Here is an 18,336-nt window from a genome sequence, read left to right as displayed (position 1 = left end):
GGTTTTAATCACCACCAAAAGTCCCCTTTTTAATTTAGGTGTGGCTGGAGTATAACGTGTTCTTCCAGACATTTCTGTGATAACAAATGGCAGAGGACGTGGAGAGATAAATCTGGGATACTCCTTTATACATGTTCCCTGGAATAACATCAGGGGGGTCCTGACACTTTTCTCTGGGAAGAGTCCTTGGAGTTTCATCATACACTAGAACAATATATGCACATATCCTCCAGCCACAGCACTTTGGGCTATCATCTCTGCCGCCTGTTGTAAGCCTCGGAAAAAGTATTCTGGGATCTCATCTTCCAAGACTGACTTAGGGGTGAGACTGCATCTACACCTTAAAAGGGTCTTTACCAAATTCTAAAGTTAATGCTTCTAGTGGCTTTTGTAAAGTACAGGTGCTTCTCACAAAATAAATATCATCAAAAAGTTAATTTATTTCAGTTCTTCAATATAAGAAGTGAAACTCATATTATATAGAGTCATTACAGAGTGATCTATTTCAAATGTTTATTTCTGTTAATGTTGATGATTGTGGCTTACAGCCAATGAAAACCCAAAATCAGTAAATTACAATACTTTATAACACCAGCTAGAAAAATGATCTTAAAAATCGGAAATGTTGGCCTACTGAAATGTATGTTTAGTAAATGCACTCAATAATTGGTTGGGGCTCCTTTTGGATCAATTACTGCATTAATGCAGCGTGGCATGGAGGCGATCAGCCTGTGGCACTGCTGAGGTGTTATGGAAGCCCAGGCTGCTTTGATAGCAGTCTTCAGCTCTTCTGCATTGTTGGGTCTGGTGTCTCTCATCTTCCTCTTGACAATACCCCATAGATTCTCTATGGGGTTAAGATCTGGTGAGTTTGCTGCCAATCAATCACAGTGATACTGTTGTTTATAAACCAGGTATTGGTACTTTTGGCAGTGTGGATAGGTGCCAAGTCCTGCTGGAGAATGAAATTTCCATGTACAAAAAAGCTTGTCGGCAGAGGGAAGCATGAAGTGCTCTAAAATTTCCTGGTAGACGGCTGCGCTGACTTTGGTCTTGATAAAACACAGTTGACCTACACCAGCAGATGACATCTCTCCCCACCATCACTGATTGTGGAAACTTCACACTAGACCTCCAGCAGCTTGGATTGTGGCCTCTCCACTCTTCCTCCAGACTCTGGGACCGTGATTTCCAAATTAAATTCAAAATTTACTTTCATCTGAAAACAACACCTTGGACCACTGAGCGACAGTCCAGTTCTTTTTCTCCTTGGCCCAGGTAAGACGCTTCTGGCGTTGTCTATTGGTCATGAGTGGCTTGACACAAGGAAAGCGACACTTGTAGCCCATGTCCTGGATACGTCTGTGTGTGGTGGCTTTTGAAGCAATGACTCCAACAGCAGTCCACTCCTTGTAAATCTCCCAAAATTTTTGAATGGCCTTTTCTTAACAATCGTTTCATGGCTGCGGTTATCCCGGTTGCTTGTGCACCTTTTTCTACCACACTTTTTCTTTCCACTCAACTTTTCATTAATATGCTTGGAGACAGCACTCTGTGAACAGCCAGCTTCTGTAGCAATGACCTTTTGTGGCTTACCCTCCTTATGGAGTGTGTCAATGACTGCCTTCTGGACATGTGTCAAGTCAGCAGTCTTCCCCATGATTATGAAGCCTACTGAGACAGACTAAGGGACCTTTTTAAACGCTTAGGAATCCTTTGCAGGTGTATTTTGTTAATTAGTCTAATTTACTGAGATAATGATTATGGCTTACAGCCAGTGAAAACCCAAAAGTCATTAACAGTAACAGAAATTAACACTTGAAATAAATCACTGTTTGTAATGACTCTATATAATATAGGACTTTCACCTTTTGTATTGAAGAACTGAAATAAATTAACTTTTTAATGATATTCTAATTTTTTGAGAAGCACCTGTATATATCTGATCGTACAGCAACTTAGGCAAGATGTTTGATCCATAACCATGTACACAGACAATAGAATTAGAAAACTCTGAATATAACAGACGAGCCTCCTCACTCCTGCACTGGAGGATTAGTAAGGGCCAATGTCACAGATTCCCTCATTTTTTCCAGAAGAAATAATGCAGTATTACTGCGCAATATTATCCCGCAAAACTATGGATATCATGACAGAATTCTGATTTTTGGCTCCTGTACCTTAACTTAGCCTTAAAAGCAAAATATTTGTCAGCATTTGACGTCAATAAAAAAAATATATATAGGTGCTACATTCCCTTTAGGCACAGGGAGTAAATGCAGATCTTATTCTGACCGAAACCAGAGCGACGACACAACAATGCTACCTTTGCACACAATGCTGCCTTTCCACTCACGTGCCGTACAGAGCGAGTTTCATGTACCTTTCAGGCCATGTTGACACAATCTAAATGCTGCAGGGTTTTTTTTTCCTCATGCTTTTCATCTGTATACTTTCTATAGGTGTCTGCACAATAATACAGAATAACAATCTTCTCTGATTAGGCTGTTTTTTTTTCCTTTTCCTTAATGCATTGAGATTTCAAGCTGCATTTTTTTTTAGTACAGAAAAACTTTGAATCTGCACTTAAAAATGCAACTTTCCTTTTTTTTTTACATACATTTTTTTTTCAGGTTCCCTATATAAGCCTATAGAGGGGGAGGGGGAGAGTACCAAAACTGCACAGTTCAACAGCTTCTTTAGATGCACAATGAGTTGGAGTTTTGCAGCATGGTGGCTCAGTGGTTAGCACTGGAGTCCTGGGTTCAAATCCCACCAAGGACAACATCTGCAAGGAGTTTTTGTATGTTCTCCCCGTGTTTGGGTGGGTTTCCTCCGGGTTCTCCGGTTTCCTCCCACATTCCAAAGACATACTGATAGGGAATTTAGATTGTGAGCCCCAATGGGGACAGCGATGATAATGTGTGCAAACTGTAAAGTGCTGCGGAATATGTTAGCGCTATATAAAAATAAAGATTATTATTATTACTAGATGGTGGCCCGATTCTAACGCATCGGGTATTCTAGGTATGTATGTACGTCACGCTTAGCACAGCCATGTAGTATATAATACAGACAGCCATGTAGTATATAGCACAGCCACGTAGTATATAACAGACAGCCATGTAGTATATAGCACAGCCACGTAGTATACAACACAGCCAGCCACGTAGTATATAGCACAGCCACGTAGTATATAGCACAGCCACGTAGTATATAGCACAGCCACGTAGTATATAGCACAGCCACGTAGTATATAACACAGCCAGCCACGTAGTATATAGCACAGCCACGTAGTATATAACACAGCCAGCCACGTAGTATATAGCACAGCCACGTAGTATATAACACAGCCAGCCACGTAGTATATAGCACAGCCAGCCACGTAGTATATAGCACAGCCCACGTAGTATATAGCACAGCAAACACAGTATATAACACAGGCCACGCAGTATATAACACAGGCCACGCAGTATATAACACTGCCCACGTAGTATATAGCAGCCAGGCAGTATCTAATACAGCCACATAGTATATAACAGACAGCCACGTAGTATATACCACAGCCACGTAGCATGTAGCACAGCCACGTCGTATGTAGCACAGCCACGTCGTATGTAGCACAGCCACGTCGTATGTAGCACAGCCACGTCGTATGTAGCACAGCCACGTCGTATGTAGCACAGCCACGTCGTATGTAGCACAGCCACGTCGTATGTAGCACAGCCACGTCGTATGTAGCACAGCCACGTCGTATGTAGCACAGCCACGTCGTATGTAGCACAGCCACGTCGTATGTAGCACAGCCACGTCGTATGTAGCACAGCCACGTCGTATGTAGCACAGCCACGTCGTATGTAGCACAGCCACGTCGTATGTAGCACAGCCACGTCGTATGTAGCACAGCCACGTCGTATGTAGCACAGCCACGTCGTATGTAGCACAGCCACGTCGTATGTAGCATAGCCACGTCGTATGTAGCACAGCCACGTCGTATATAGCACAGCCACGTCGTATATAGCAGCCAAGTAGTATATAGCAGCCAGGCAGTATATAACACCACGTAGTATATAACACAGCCCACGTAGTATATAACACAGGCCACGCAGTATATAACACAGGCCACGCAGTATATAACACAGGCCACGCAGTATATAAACACAGCCCACGTAATATATAGCACAGCCCACGTAATATATAGCACAGCCCACGTAATATATAGCACAGCCCACGTAATATATAGCACAGCCCACGTAATATATAGCACAGCCCACGTAATATATAGCACAGCCCACGTAATATATAGCACAGCCCACGTAATATATAGCACAGTCCACGTAATATATAGCACAGCCCACGTAATATATAGCACAGCCCACGTAATATATAATACTGCCCACATAGTATATAACACAGCCCACGTAGTATATAACAGGCCACGCAGTAAATAACAAAGCCTGCGTAGTATATAACACAGCCCACGCAGTATATAACAGTCCACGCAGTATATAGCAATGTGGGCACCATATCCCTGTTAGAAAAAAAATTAAAATAAAAAAATAGCTATATACTCACCCTCCGTCGTCCAACGAAGCTGTCCCGATACGCGCGATGCGGCCGCCAGCTTCAGTTCCCAGTGATGCATTGCGAAATTACCCAAATAACTTAGCGGTCACTGGGTAATTTCGCAATGCATCTCTGGGAAAGAAAGCTGGCGGCCGCATCACGCGCATCGGTGGACGTCGGAAGGTGAGAATAGCACAATTTTTTTTGTTTATTATTTTTAACATTATATCTTTTTAAAAGTTGGTCCGGGATGGGGCAACACACTGGCACTGACTGGAGGGGAGTAGGGAGGGGCAAGTTCGCGGCCGGACTAAGCCTGCCGCTGATTGGTCGCGAAAAAATCAGCAACGCGGGATTTCCGTTACAGACAGACATACAGACTGAAGTACCCCTTAGACAATTATATATAGATTATTATTATTAACATCATCACATCCACTTTGCTTGGATACTTAGGCCAAGTTCACATTTAACATTTTTGCAGCTTTTTTTATGCAAATTTACAGCACCAGCAAAGTCTATGAGATTTCATCATTTGTCATCGGTATTTTGGGCTTTGCATGTTTTTTTGCACAATGAATCATGTCAATTTTTTCAGCATTTTTCACCCATTAAAATGAATTGTTGCTGAAAAAAAAGGTATCATGTTTTGCTGCATTTTTTGTGCCAAAACACGATTCTATACTATAAAATGTTTTTTTTTTCCCAACACAACTTTATCAGCATGCACAAGTGACAAATCTAGCATGGCAAAACTGCCTCAAAAAATGCACAAAAATCGCAGTAAAAAATGCAAGGAGAAGATGCTTTTTTCTGCAGATTTTTTGTTGCCAAGAGATCAGGTTTTGCTGCAGAAAAAAAAAAAGCTGGAAAAACAAAAACAAAAAAACACCTAGTGTGAACTTACCCTTAATAAGGCTATGTGCACACGTCAGGATTTCTGGCAGAAATTTTCCTGACAAAAACCGGACATTTCTGCCAGAAATCCGCATGCGTTTTTACCACGATTTTACCGCATTTTTAACGCATTTTTTCCAAATGCATAGAATCGCGGGAAAAACGCAGAAAATCCGCAAAATTAATGAACATGCTGCTTTTTTTTACCGCGATGTGTTTTTTTCGCGGAAAAAAACGCACCATGTGCACAAAACATGCAGAATGCATTTTAAATGACAGAATGCATAATGTATGTGTTTTTAATGAGTTTTTATAGCGTTTTTATCGCGAAAAAACGAGAAAAAAAATGCGAAAAAACCTGAACGTGTGCACATAGCCTAAAAGCAAAGGACTTTCTGTACAAAAAACGCAGAGGGAGAAAAAGTGCTGTATTTACAGGAGGTTGGGAAACACTCCGTCGCCTCCATTGGCCCTCAACTATTAACAGCAGAGATACAGGGGAGAAAGTCAGAAAAGCAACATCCTTGTACTAGAACCTGCTGGAAACGACACAGCACGACCACACGCCCAAAGCAGCAATGAAGAACAGAATGATATTAAACACATGTGGATTTGGAACCAGAAAAAGCATTTTTTTTTTACATTGGGAACACCAAATACAGTCACTCCCTCAAATACTCCACCCTTCCCAAGGAAAAAAAACATTATGTCACAATCTCGTCTTCTCTCTAGAAGAAAAGCTCTTTTCACCGATCTGTGAGCTACAGGACATCATTATGTAGCATAACATTTACACCGCGAGAGAGAAGTCAGCGCACAGTCAGTGGCCGTAGGGGCGCAAGGACGGTGAGGAGACAAGCGGTCAGGAAAAGATGGTGTCACTTTACTCATGTGTCATCACAAAACCTTCCTTCTACCTTCTGCTTTATGATCAGTGCAGAGGATACATACATGATGCCAGAGGTCCTGACTCCTTACACCTCAGACACGCAAAACCTATGAGGAAATACCTGCAGTAAGAGAATACTACATGTAAACTACATACGGCACTGGTTCACACTACTTTAATCAAAAAAGGGGCCGAAGCCAGCCCGCCACGACAGGTCCTGTTTGTTAGGCAATCCCAGCATGCGTTGAGGCTGTCGGGACTCAAATATATTACTGGAGCAGGCTCTAGAAACTCGGATAACACGTTATTCACTAAGGAGAATGTTTGGCTGGAAATGATGAGCAAGATCGGATCAGTCTAATTCCACAGTGTTCTCAATATTCCAAAGAAGGCTAATCTCACAAAGGCTTGGTCGTCGGCTATGGTGGACACATCAGGCTTTATTGTGGCAGCAGAGCTGAGTTTTGCATGTGTACTAACCCTTTATTATTGTACAGCTGGCGAGTTATCAGTCTCACAAATGATTGATTCTGTAGTCCAGACGTTATGTAGCTATATACATGGTACTGAGGCATATAGCGCTCCCAGTTTACCCTGTGTGTTGCCAGCAGTTCACATTGTACAATGTCAGGTTAGTGCCGCAGTTCGGTACATCGCACTGGAAGAAGGGACTTTACCTTAACAAAAGAAAACGCTTGGAATAACAAGTCTGTCACTTGTCTGAAATCTTAACATTCTCCTGTAGTGCTAGCAAACTGGAAGCGGCGCTCACACCATGACATCATGTCTGGGCACTGGTGACTGTATCCATGGCTGGAATAGCTGCAGTTTATCATCTTAGATACATTTATAAGGAAATGCCCACTGCACCGTATAGACTGAAAATACTCAAGTACAAAGCACGAAATCCAAGAGATTTTCAGGCAATCATCATGACTATGGAGGAAAGGCACAGATACTGTTTACGTGAAAAAAATGTGTGAACATTAACAGTCATTTGAGGGTCAAAGCAATTTGGCGAAATACGGTGCCCATCCAGCATCAGCGCCACGTTATTGTAATAAAGTGCCCAGAGCATCACTTTCTGGGTTCAATCCCATGGTTTGATCGTCCCATCAGTGATTTTGTGGGAACTAACACCTGAACAAACAGAATAAAGTGTCCAGTTAAATGCCAGTACTCCTAAAATAAACTGCGTAAGGTGAGGCCAAAAGGAGCGCCCGGGTCTTGTTATTTCTGGCCGTCGCGGTTTTCAATTTGCTTGTTAAACAATCACTTGATTTTTACCAATGAAACAATTGTTCCCTCTCAAATCAAAACTGCAGCAACTAACGGTGCCGCCGTGTATGGCTACAACCTGGCATCCCTGTTTGACCATACTCTAAAGGTGTATTCATATGGCAGGACCAAAATGGTGTGCAAAAAGGATGCAAAACCCAAATTCCATACCCAGCCACAAAACATGCGGGGATTTCATGACATATACATGCGGGCGCAGGAATCCGAGCACCTGAGATACTCTGTGCATATCCAAGCACCCTAGGCAAACTCAAAAAACAAGCACCTGCGCTCATCACTAGTAGACCTGGAATACGGCCGGGGTCACACAAGCTTATAACATCCGATGTGATGCGCTAATGACCCTGGGATCCAGCTCCGCTGTGCGCGTGATCCGAGTGTCAGTGCCCTAATCTCCGATCCTCTCGCATCAGACACGGAGGAGATGGAGAAAGTAATTTCTCCATCTCCTCCATTGCCTGTCTTGGTGTATATGGGATTGCACTTGGATGACATCCGAGTGCAGTGTGGGTGCTAAGATGCAGCCACATTACAGCCATCTGCATTAATCTCACACATCATCAGATCACTTAATCACATTCTTACTACTCAAGCAATACAGCAAAGAAAAGCATTTTAGGACAGGAGAGAAGGCAGAACATAGCATATACAAAACATAAGGGTATGTGCACACCGCACCTTCTTCAGATGAATTCTGCCTGAAATCCGCCTATTGGGAATTAAGTTCACACTAGGAGTTTTATCAGCGCTTTTTTAACGCTAGATTTGTATCTTGTGCATGCTGATAAAGTTTAGTGTTGAAAAAAAGAAAAGTCCTATTACACAGAATCAGGCTTTGGCACAAAAAACGCTGCAAAACTTGATACCGTCGTTTTTGGTGATTTTTTTCAACGTTTTTTTCACCACCCATTCAAGTCAATGGGTGAAAAACGCTGAAAAAACACTAAAGTGTCATCCTCTGGGTCTAAAACAGTATGCAAAGCACAAAATGCTGATCGACAAAAAAAAAAGTGTGTGCATGAGATTTCTAAAATCTCAGGCTTTGCTGGTTCCGAAAATGCAGCTAAAAATTAGCATTAAAAAAATTCTCACAAAAACGCCTAGTGTGAACTTAGCCATAAAATGCACAGCCAACAGCATTAAAAAATGACTTTCTGTGCACATCTTCAGTCTTTTACTCCGCTTACACGATTAGAAGTTGTGAAGTGGTTAAAAGAAGCAAAATGTACATTCTTCAAGCATCTTTGTTTAGAAGACGCCTGCTCTTTATAGTTGAAAGTACAGAGAAAAGACAACAGCAGAGGAGAAAGAAAGAGGGAAACAAAGAAAAGAGGGAAACAAAGAAAAGAGGGAAACAAAGAAAAGAGGGAAACAAAGAAAAGAGGGAAACAAAGAAAAGAGGGAAACAAAGAAAAGAGGGAAACAAAGAAAGAGGGAAACAAAGAAAGAAAGAATGAGAAAAAGAAAGAAAAAAAAAAAAAGAAAGAAAATGACAAACCTGCCAGCAAACCTTGGGGGTTCCAGCAACGTCTTAACTCTTAAACGTTGGCTGCACATATACTAAGGGTAAGTTCACCTTGAGTTTTTCTATTTTTTTTTTTGCAGACAAATCAGACATGATATTTAAGAGAAATACAACCAGGAATCAATGTGGACTTGGACAAGGTTTTCGGTTCTGACAGTTTTTCTTTTCTTTTACACGCTTTTGAATCAGTGTTTGACCCATGTTATGATTTAACAAGTCAAAATTCACGTATAAAAAAAACAAAAAGTGTGAACACAGGCTATCAATTCACATAAAGGGGAGATGGGCGACTGCCGGGCGCCTCTTATCTCAAGTCAAGAACAAAAGTAGTAGAAAGCGTAGCTCCCCAAAGGCTGACCTCAGTTGGCGCTATGTGTTGTCAAAATTTTAAAAGAAATTCTTATTATTTTACATTTTACTTGGAGCGCAAAAACACAAACAAAAAAACCTGTTAGATTTATCTGCAATCTGTAGCTGATTGTGTGTATTTTAGATTCCTTTTGTTACATAAAGCTTTTGCAACAAAGTCTATACATAGCACAGTTCACTGAGAAAACAAGTGACTTCAGAGGAGATACCATTTGGAAACGCAACCTTCCAGCAAAACATCAGAGGATTGTGTTCTCTCTCCTCCTCTTTCACTCCAAAAAGGCAGCACCTCAAGATTTCCTCTAAAGTTATCGGACACATAGCTCTGACACAGCATGGCTACTGTGTATGCAGGCGCCATCAGAGTATCTACAGATGCAGCACCTGTAACCACAGATTATACAGCAGGAAGCACGAAGGACGTTAGGTTTGTGTATATATTTATATGCACACACAGCTTAGCAGGATTAAACACTTGATTTTCCTTGTGTGGGAAACCCTCACACAATAGCCGCTGCACAGAATTTTTTTTTTATTTAAATATTTTTATTGAGTTTGAACAACATTGACATGAAAATAGAATATTCGCTCAAGAATAACAAAAAAAATTGATAGTTGTTAATATTAAGTTGTCGTTAAACATTAGAATATAAGTATAACTGAGCATGATGAGGCCTTAATATAAGATGTTACATGAAGCAAATAATGAGTGCGCTAGAGGAACGCAAAGGAGAAAGGATGGCGGAAAGAGAAAGAATGGGAAGAAAAAAAGGTGGGGAAGGAAAAAAACCAACAACATAGAAACCAGCACTTTGGAGGAGACCACGTCTACCAAGACATTCTAGTATTATTTTCTAATAAGTAGATTGCCAGGTCTCACTGCCCTCACTGAATAATATCTAACATGTACATTAGCGACTGTCATCACATGCAATCATGTTTTCCATTTTCATTAGATTGTTAACTTCTTCCACCGAAAGTGGAAGTTTTTGGGGATTTGTGGAATAATTGACTAAGGATATCTTTCTCTGCCTTAGAGATTGAATCCAGAGTAATGGAGAGTAGTGTTATTTGGGGGGGGGGGGGGGGGTAGAATGTGACTCTGCTACCATGGAGACTATTGAACTCCATACCCCAAACCAATGGGCATTCCCATCATCTATGTACCATAGACCCAGCTATATAGACCCAGCTGCACCACCACCAGCACAAGTCCGACACAGAGGGGAAGAACCTACGTAGCACAGAGGGACAACGGTACCATCTAGATAGTCTAAGGCCACGTTCACACGTTCAGTATTTGGTCAGTATTTTACATCAGTATTTGTAAGCCAAAACCAGGAGGGGGTGATAATACAGAAGTGGTGTTTTTATTATACGTTTCGTATGATTGTTCCTCTCCTGATTTTGGCTTACATATACAGGTCCTTCTCAAAAAATTAGCATATAGTGTTAAATTTCATTATTTACCATAATGTAATGATTACAATTAAACTTTCATATATTATAGATTCATTATCCACCAACTGAAATTTGTCAGGTCTTTTATTGTTTTAATACTGATGATTTTGGCATACAACTCCTGATAACCCAAAAAACCTGTCTCAATAAATTAGCATATCAAGAAAAGGTTCTCTAAACGACCTATTACCCTAATCTTCTGAATCAACTAATTAACTCTAAACACATGCAAAAGATACCTGAGGCTTTTAAAAACTCCCTGCCTGGTTCATTACTCAAAACCCCCATCATGGGTAAGACTAGCGACCTGACAGATGTCAAGAAGGCCATCATTGACACCTTCAAGCAAGAGGGTAAGACCCAGAAAGAAATTTCTCAACAAATAGGCTGTTCCCAGAGTGCTGTATCAAGGCACCTCAATGGTAAGTCTGTTGGAAGGAAACAATGTGGCAGAAAACGCTGTACAACGAGAAGAGGTGACCGGACCCTGAGGAAGATTGTGGAGAAGGACCGATTCCAGACCTTGGGGAACCTGAGGAAGCAGTGGACTGAGTCTGGTGTGGAAACATCCAGAGCCACCGTGCACAGGCGTGTGCAGGAAATGGGCTACAGGTGCCGCATTCCCCAGGTAAAGCCACTTTTGAACCATAAACAGCGGCAGAAGCGCCTGACCTGGGCTACAGAGAAGCAGCACTGGACTGTTGCTAAGTGGTCCCAAGTACTTTTTTCTGATGAAAGCAAATTTTGCATGTCATTCGGAAATCAAGGTGCCAGAGTCTGGAGGAAGACTGGGGAGAAGGAAATGCCAAAATGCCTGAAGTCCAGTGTCAAGTACCCACAGTCAGTGATGGTGTGGGGTGCCATGTCAGCTGCTGGTGTTGGTCCACTGTGTTTCATCAAGGGCAGGGTCAATGCAGCTAGCTATCAGGAGATTTTGGAGCACTTCATGCTTCCATTGGCTGAAATGCTTTATGGAGATGAAGATTTCATTTTTCAGCACGACCTGGCACCTGCTTACAGTGCCAAAACCACTGGTAAATGGTTTACTGACCATGGTATTACTGTGCTCAATTGGCCTGCCAACTCTCCTGACCTGAACCCCATAGAGAATCTGTGGGATATTGTGAAGAGAAAGTTGAGAGACGCAAGACCCAACACTCTGGATGAGCTTAAGGCCGCTATTGAAGCATCCTGGGCCTCCATAACATCTCAGCAGTGTCACAGGCTGATTGCCTCCATGCCACGCCGCATTGAAGCAGTCATTTCTGCCAAAGGATTCCCGACCAAGTATTGAGTGCATAACTGAACATTATTATTTGATGGTTTTTTTGTTTGTTATTAAAAAACACTTTTATTTGATTGGACGGGTGAAATATGCTAATTTATTGAGACAGGTTTTTTGGGTTTTCAGGAGTTGTATGCCAAAATCATCAGTATTAAAACAATAAAAGACCTGACAAATTTCAGTTGGTGGATAATGAATCTATAATATATGAAAGTTTAATTGTAATCATTACATTATGGTAAATAATGAAATTTAACACTATATGCTAATTTTTTGAGAAGGACCTGTACTGATGTAAAATACTGAACGTGTCCTTACAGTTTTTCTCCTGAGCATTGGAAGTAATTGATAATTTGTGATAGAGTATGAATGCTTTTTGCCAATCCTCCTCTGAAATTTTACTACCCAATTCCTTCTCCCAAGTCTCAGTAAAGGGTATAGAGTCATTGCAGGCGTTCCTTTGTATATACAACATAAAAGTTTAGTACTAGTACAAGGACTTACTTGAGTGATTAAGGTTTCAAAGGAAGCGAGTTTATCCTTTATACTAGTCAGAGATATGCAAGAATTTATACGTGACCTGAACTGGAAATATGCCAGCCAGAACAGACACCTACCTGAACAAGCGCCACCAAAAAGTTCTGTAAAGCAAGGAGAGAGTCTGATCCCATGTCTCAATCTAACCCCAGCGGATCTGTCCCAGATTACAAATAAGCAAACACCTGAAGCAGGTGCAAAACCTGGGTTATCAAACAAGGGTGTTAATGGACCCAACCTAGGTGATACGGATAATGAGATTAAGGCTGGAATCTCACCAATGCATGGCATCTGATGTGAGATGCTAATGACCCTCAGCTCCAGCCAGAGAGAATCGCAGCACAGGTGCGGAGGAGATGGAGAGAGTAATATATCCATCTCTTTCATGGCCTGACTCGGCGTATATCGGACTGCACTGGGTTGACATCTGAGTGCAGTCCAACATTTCACAAGCACCCATAGACTTGTATGGGTGTGAGTGACCCTTGCCTCGCTGCCAATCGCAGCATGCTGCCATTGTTCTCTCATGCAGAATCAGCACAAAAAAATTATCGCAGACGTGAGCGGCCCCACAGAATAACACTGGGCTGAGTGCCATCAGATACAGCATTCGTCCGTGTTATAATGCAATAGTGTGACCCCGGCCTAAGACTTGCTCCCATGTTTGTAAAAAGTGTTAGGTGAGCATTGGTAATCGTTTAGTGTGTACCTGCATTTTGTCGATCCAAGGTAGACAGAATTAATAAGAAATGCCTAGGAGCTGAAAATGGCCGCAGCAAAGAGAAATATTCATACAGAGGGTTTCCCATTTCTACTGGGGATGACCGTCATCTTCATGGTACACACACTGAAGAGCGTCTTTTTAGCGCATAGGGAAATCGGCCGTATATTACAGCAGCAGCAAGGGAAGATTCACCACATCGTATCCACACGCTGTGTAAAAAAAAGTCATAAATCGACTTGCGGTGTGGATCTCCAACCCCCTTCATGTCAGTTTCTACTGTAGCTATCACCACGGAAATAAGCTTAAAGTTTACCACATTTACAAAACAAAATCCACAACAAAAACGGCATTATTTGGTGCAGATGTCACTACGGTGGATTCTCCAGTGCAGAAAAACCGCAGTGTATAAGTCCCATAAATGAGAGTTCTCTATATTTTGAGTATACAGTTGCCGCCATAGACGTTATCTGGCATAACAACTAGATGCCATAATGCAGTCTGATCAGTGGGGACGACAGCCTTGAGCGCAGGTGAGCTGGTCTCTGATCCGGGAGGGATCTGCTACATGATGCCGGAAGTCCGGGTCGGAGTCTTCACAAAAGATTTTTGAACATGAAAGTCCTCACACACAGACGAAAGTCAGCATAACAAGCAGACAATATACGGTAATGTGTACAGGAGCCTTCCAATTCTTCCTCCACAAAGGGGAGAGAAGGATCTGGCATAAAATACTAGTTATACTAGAATATAAAGTTCTGGACTTCTAGCTCCGACCAGCAATATCACAGCAGGATCCAGATCGCTGCTGCGTGTCAAACACAACGAGGTCGCTAACCAGGACGCTGCAACGTCACGGATCGTTGTTGTTCTCTTTGTAAAGTTGCTGAGTGTGAAGGTACCTTTAGGCTTCGTGCACACCGTGTCTGTACGCTCAGCACACATTACACATTAGGAGATTTTTCCTGATTACTACAATGTTCCCCTTAGGGTACCGTCACACAGTACCATTTTAATCGCTACGACGGCACGATCGTGACGTCGCAGCGATCGTATGAGTATCGCTCCAGCGTCGTAGACTGCGGTCACACGTTGCAATCACGGCGCTGGAGCGATGCCGAAGTCCCCGGGTAACCAGGGTAAACATCGGGTAACTAAGCGCAGGGCCGCGCTTAGTAACCCGATGTTTACCCTGGTTACCAGCGTAAACGTAAAAAAAAAAAAACAGTACATACTTACATTCCGGTGTCTGTCCCCCGGCGTTCTGCTTCTCTCCACTGTGTAAGCAGCAGAGCCGGAAAGCACAGCGGTGACGTCAGACGTCACCGCTGTGCTCGCTTTCTGGCTGGCCGGCGCTCACAGTGCAGAGAAGCTGAGACGCCGGAGGACAGACACCGGAATGTAAGTATGTACTGTTTGGTTTTTTTTACTTTTACGCTGGTAACCACGGTAAACATCGGGTTACTAAGCGCGGCCCTGCGCTTAGTTACCCGATGTTTACCCTGGTTACAAGCGAACACATCGCTGGATCGCTGTCACACACAACGATCCAGCGATGTCAGCGGGTGATCAAGCGACAAAAGAAAGTTCCATACGATCTGCTACGACGTACGATTCTCAGCAGGATCCCTGATCGCTGCTGCGTGTCAGACACAGCGATATCGTATGGATATCGCTGGAACGTCACGGATCGTACGGTCGTAGCGATCAAAGTGTGACTGTGTGACGGTACCCTTAGACCCACATTCACCAGACGAGGTCACAAGCGTGTTCTCCCGGCCTCCGCCCGGAATGTACAAGTCTGCATACAAAGTTTTAGTATAGAAGAAAGTGTTTTCCTATATAGAGGAACACTGCAAAGAAGGCACCAGACAGAGGGCACAGACATAGGGTGGAAAGGCGAGAATCACACGTTCTCCGAGTTATCAGCTCAGAGAAACGGACAGATCTTGTTTCTCCATTTCTCCAGCATCATCCTATTTGCTTCCATTGTTCCTCATGCCTTTTTGCCCCAGATCGGTTTAAAACAAATGAAACTCAGATGAACTTTGCAGAACAAGATGTCTTCATTGTGTCGTCCGTTTCACATGGATCCCCATAGACTTTAATGGCCGAGGTCGGAGCCTCAGAATGGATGAACAAAGGACATGATTGGAGTCTCCCAGACCCTTGGATCTGTTATTACAATCTGTAATTGCTGTCGGCTACCTTCTAATTGTTATTACAGTAGTCTGATGTGTTTATGACTCAAAGACACTATGGGTCAGTGCAGGGCTGCCACTAGAAATTTCGGGGCCCCATACTGGCAAAATTTTCGGGGCCCCCTTGAGACTCCGCCCAGGCTCCACCCCAGCCCCGCCTCCACGCTCCACCCCTCAAACTGTCCACAGTCCCACCGCTCTCTCTTGGAAAAACTCCACTTCTCACCAATCACACATTGAGGGTATGTGTCCACCTTCAGGATGGCCGGCGGTTGCGTCGGAGCGGCAAACCCGCTCGGCGCTAAGCCCCGCCCCCTACTGTGATGATGCCGGATGTGTTCATTGCACACATCCGGGATCATTGCACACCACACATAGGGCCCTGTGTTATAGCAGCTGCGCCGCCGCAAGGAACACGGACATGCTGCGATCTTAAAAGAAGCGCCGCATGTCCGGAGTCGCAGGGCCGCCGGGTGCGGGTTACCACGCATAGTGGAGATGGGATTTCATAAAATCCCCTTCACTATGCTGGAACATCTGGACGCTGCGTGTTTGACGCTGTGGCCCCACGCAGCGTCAAACACGCAGCGTTTACTTAACGTGGACACATACCCTAACAGTTCCCATCACCAGATCACACATATAGCCGGCAGCTTTTGTTTTGGCCAAAAGATTTTGTAAGCCGCCACCATAACACGGTAGACTCTTTTGGTGAGGCCCTACTCTGCTGTAACCTATTAAATATTTGTTAAAATATGCAATACAATTTAGGTATATTTTTATTTATTTTTCAATTTTTAAAATGACCAATAATATCACATAAAAAGAACAAATACCGCTACACCATGACCAGATGACATATTACCACCACAGTGATCGAATAATATCACATACAAGGGACAAATACCGCTACACCATGACCAGACCGCATATTACCACCACAGTGATCGAATAATATCACATACAAGGAACAAATACCGCAACACCATGTCCAGACCACATATTACCACCACATAGTTACTGAATACTACAATTCTGATCAGTAATAAAAAACACCCAACAATACTATCCCCATCAGTGCCATTATACACAGGAGATCTGTACTTAGTATGCAGTGTCTGTGTACAGATAATACAGTGATCACTAGTGAAATTATACACAGGAGCTCTGTATATAGTATACAGTGTATAGTGTCAGTGTATAGGTAACACTGACTTACCAGTGACGTCTCTAGGTGAAGTCCTTCATCTTTCATCCAGCACAGACCGCCATCATGTCTTCCAGCCAGGACTCGTTTCTGCAGGAAATAACACAGTTATCTCGAGCTCCGCTTGTAGAACACATTACTTAATTTTTCCCAACTTCTACATTACACCGCATAAAGAAAAAGAGGCGACATAGTGTCACTCTACACAGTAACAGGACCGCCCCCTCATTTAAAACAGTGTCCTCAAAAAATAAATACATCACTGCAGTAATAATATCCCTTAATTAGTCCCTATGGCAATAATATTCCCCATCCTGGCCCCCGTGTGTCTCATTCCTGGCTCCAGCCATATGTTCTCCCATCCTGCACTCATGAGTATCCATTCTACACCATATGATCTCCCCATCCTGCCCCATCTCTCTCCATCGTATCCATCCTGCCCAATCTGTCTCCAATTCTGCCTCCTGTGTCTCCAATCCTTCCCCATCTGTCTCCAGTCATGCCCCCATGTCTTTCATCATACCACATATCTCCATTCTGCCCCTGTGTCCAGCATCTCTGCCCCCTGTGTCCAGCATCTCTGCCCCCTGTGTCCAGCATCTCTGCCCCCTGTGTCCAGCATCTCTGCCCCCTGTGTCCAGCATCTCTGCCCCCTGTGTCCAGCATCTCTGCCCCCTGTGTCCAGCATCTCTGCCCCCTGTGTCCAGTATCTCTGCCCCTGTGTCCAGCATCTCTGCCCCCTGTGTCCAGCATCTCTGCCCCCTGTGTCCAGCATCTCTGCCCCCTGTGTCCAGCATCTCTGCCCCCTGTGTCCAGTATCTCTGCCCCTGTGTCCAGCATACTGCCCGTGTCCAGCTTTCTGCCCCAGCGTGTCCAGCGTTCTGCCCCGGGCCCCACCCCGCTGGGATCGCCGCTCTCAAAAAAAAAAAAAACGAGTTCTTACCTGGCCGTGCGCTCCTGCGGCGGGGAACCTCACTTCCTCCACGCAGGTGAAGGACGCACTCGCCGGCGGCTGACAATGACGTCAGACGCCGGCGAAGTGCGACTGCGCACTGCGGCCGCTCAAGTCAGCTGCCAGCCTCCGACTGGCTGGCGGCGGCTGTTAACTATTGACGTGCGGGCACGCACGTCAATAGTGTCCCGCAGGCCCGCAGCGCCGGCAGGGGGGGGGGCCGCAGCGCCGGCAGGTGGGGGGCCCGCAGCGCCGGCAGGGGGGGGGCACGGTGAGCAGATTAGACGGGGCCCGATGCGGGCCCCCTCTGCTCACCAGGCCCCATACCCCAGTCATGGCTGTCATGCCCTGATGGCGGCCCTGGGTCAGTGTGCTGTCCGAGGACATAATGGCCAGCACCAGGACGTGTCACACGGACGTGTGACTG

The 18,336-nt window shown here is 44.0% G+C and overlaps 1 protein-coding gene across 5 annotated transcripts in view; it reads right to left on the bottom strand.

Annotated features, from left to right (window-relative positions):
- The window catches only part of ST3GAL6 (ST3 beta-galactoside alpha-2,3-sialyltransferase 6), a 163,132-nt gene that overhangs the window by 112,165 nt on the left and 32,631 nt on the right, over nt 1–18,336 (bottom strand). Inside the window, exon 1 of one of the 5 annotated variants that reach the window (XM_077294121.1) lies at nt 12,909–13,013. The exons of 3 other annotated variants lie outside the window; for them this stretch is intronic. The gene's annotated coding sequence lies outside the window, so the exon portion shown is untranslated. Of the gene's footprint in view, nt 1–12,908; nt 13,014–18,336 lie in introns of those variants that run through there. One more of the 5 variants, XM_077294124.1, reaches the window with a different exon arrangement.

This window comes from Ranitomeya variabilis, chromosome 3 (genome assembly GCF_051348905.1).
Source record: "Ranitomeya variabilis isolate aRanVar5 chromosome 3, aRanVar5.hap1, whole genome shotgun sequence".
In the NCBI taxonomy this organism is placed as follows: Eukaryota; Metazoa; Chordata; class Amphibia; order Anura; family Dendrobatidae; genus Ranitomeya; species Ranitomeya variabilis.
Note: the sequence above shows the minus strand (reverse complement) of the source record. Positions and strands in the feature narration are given on the sequence as shown.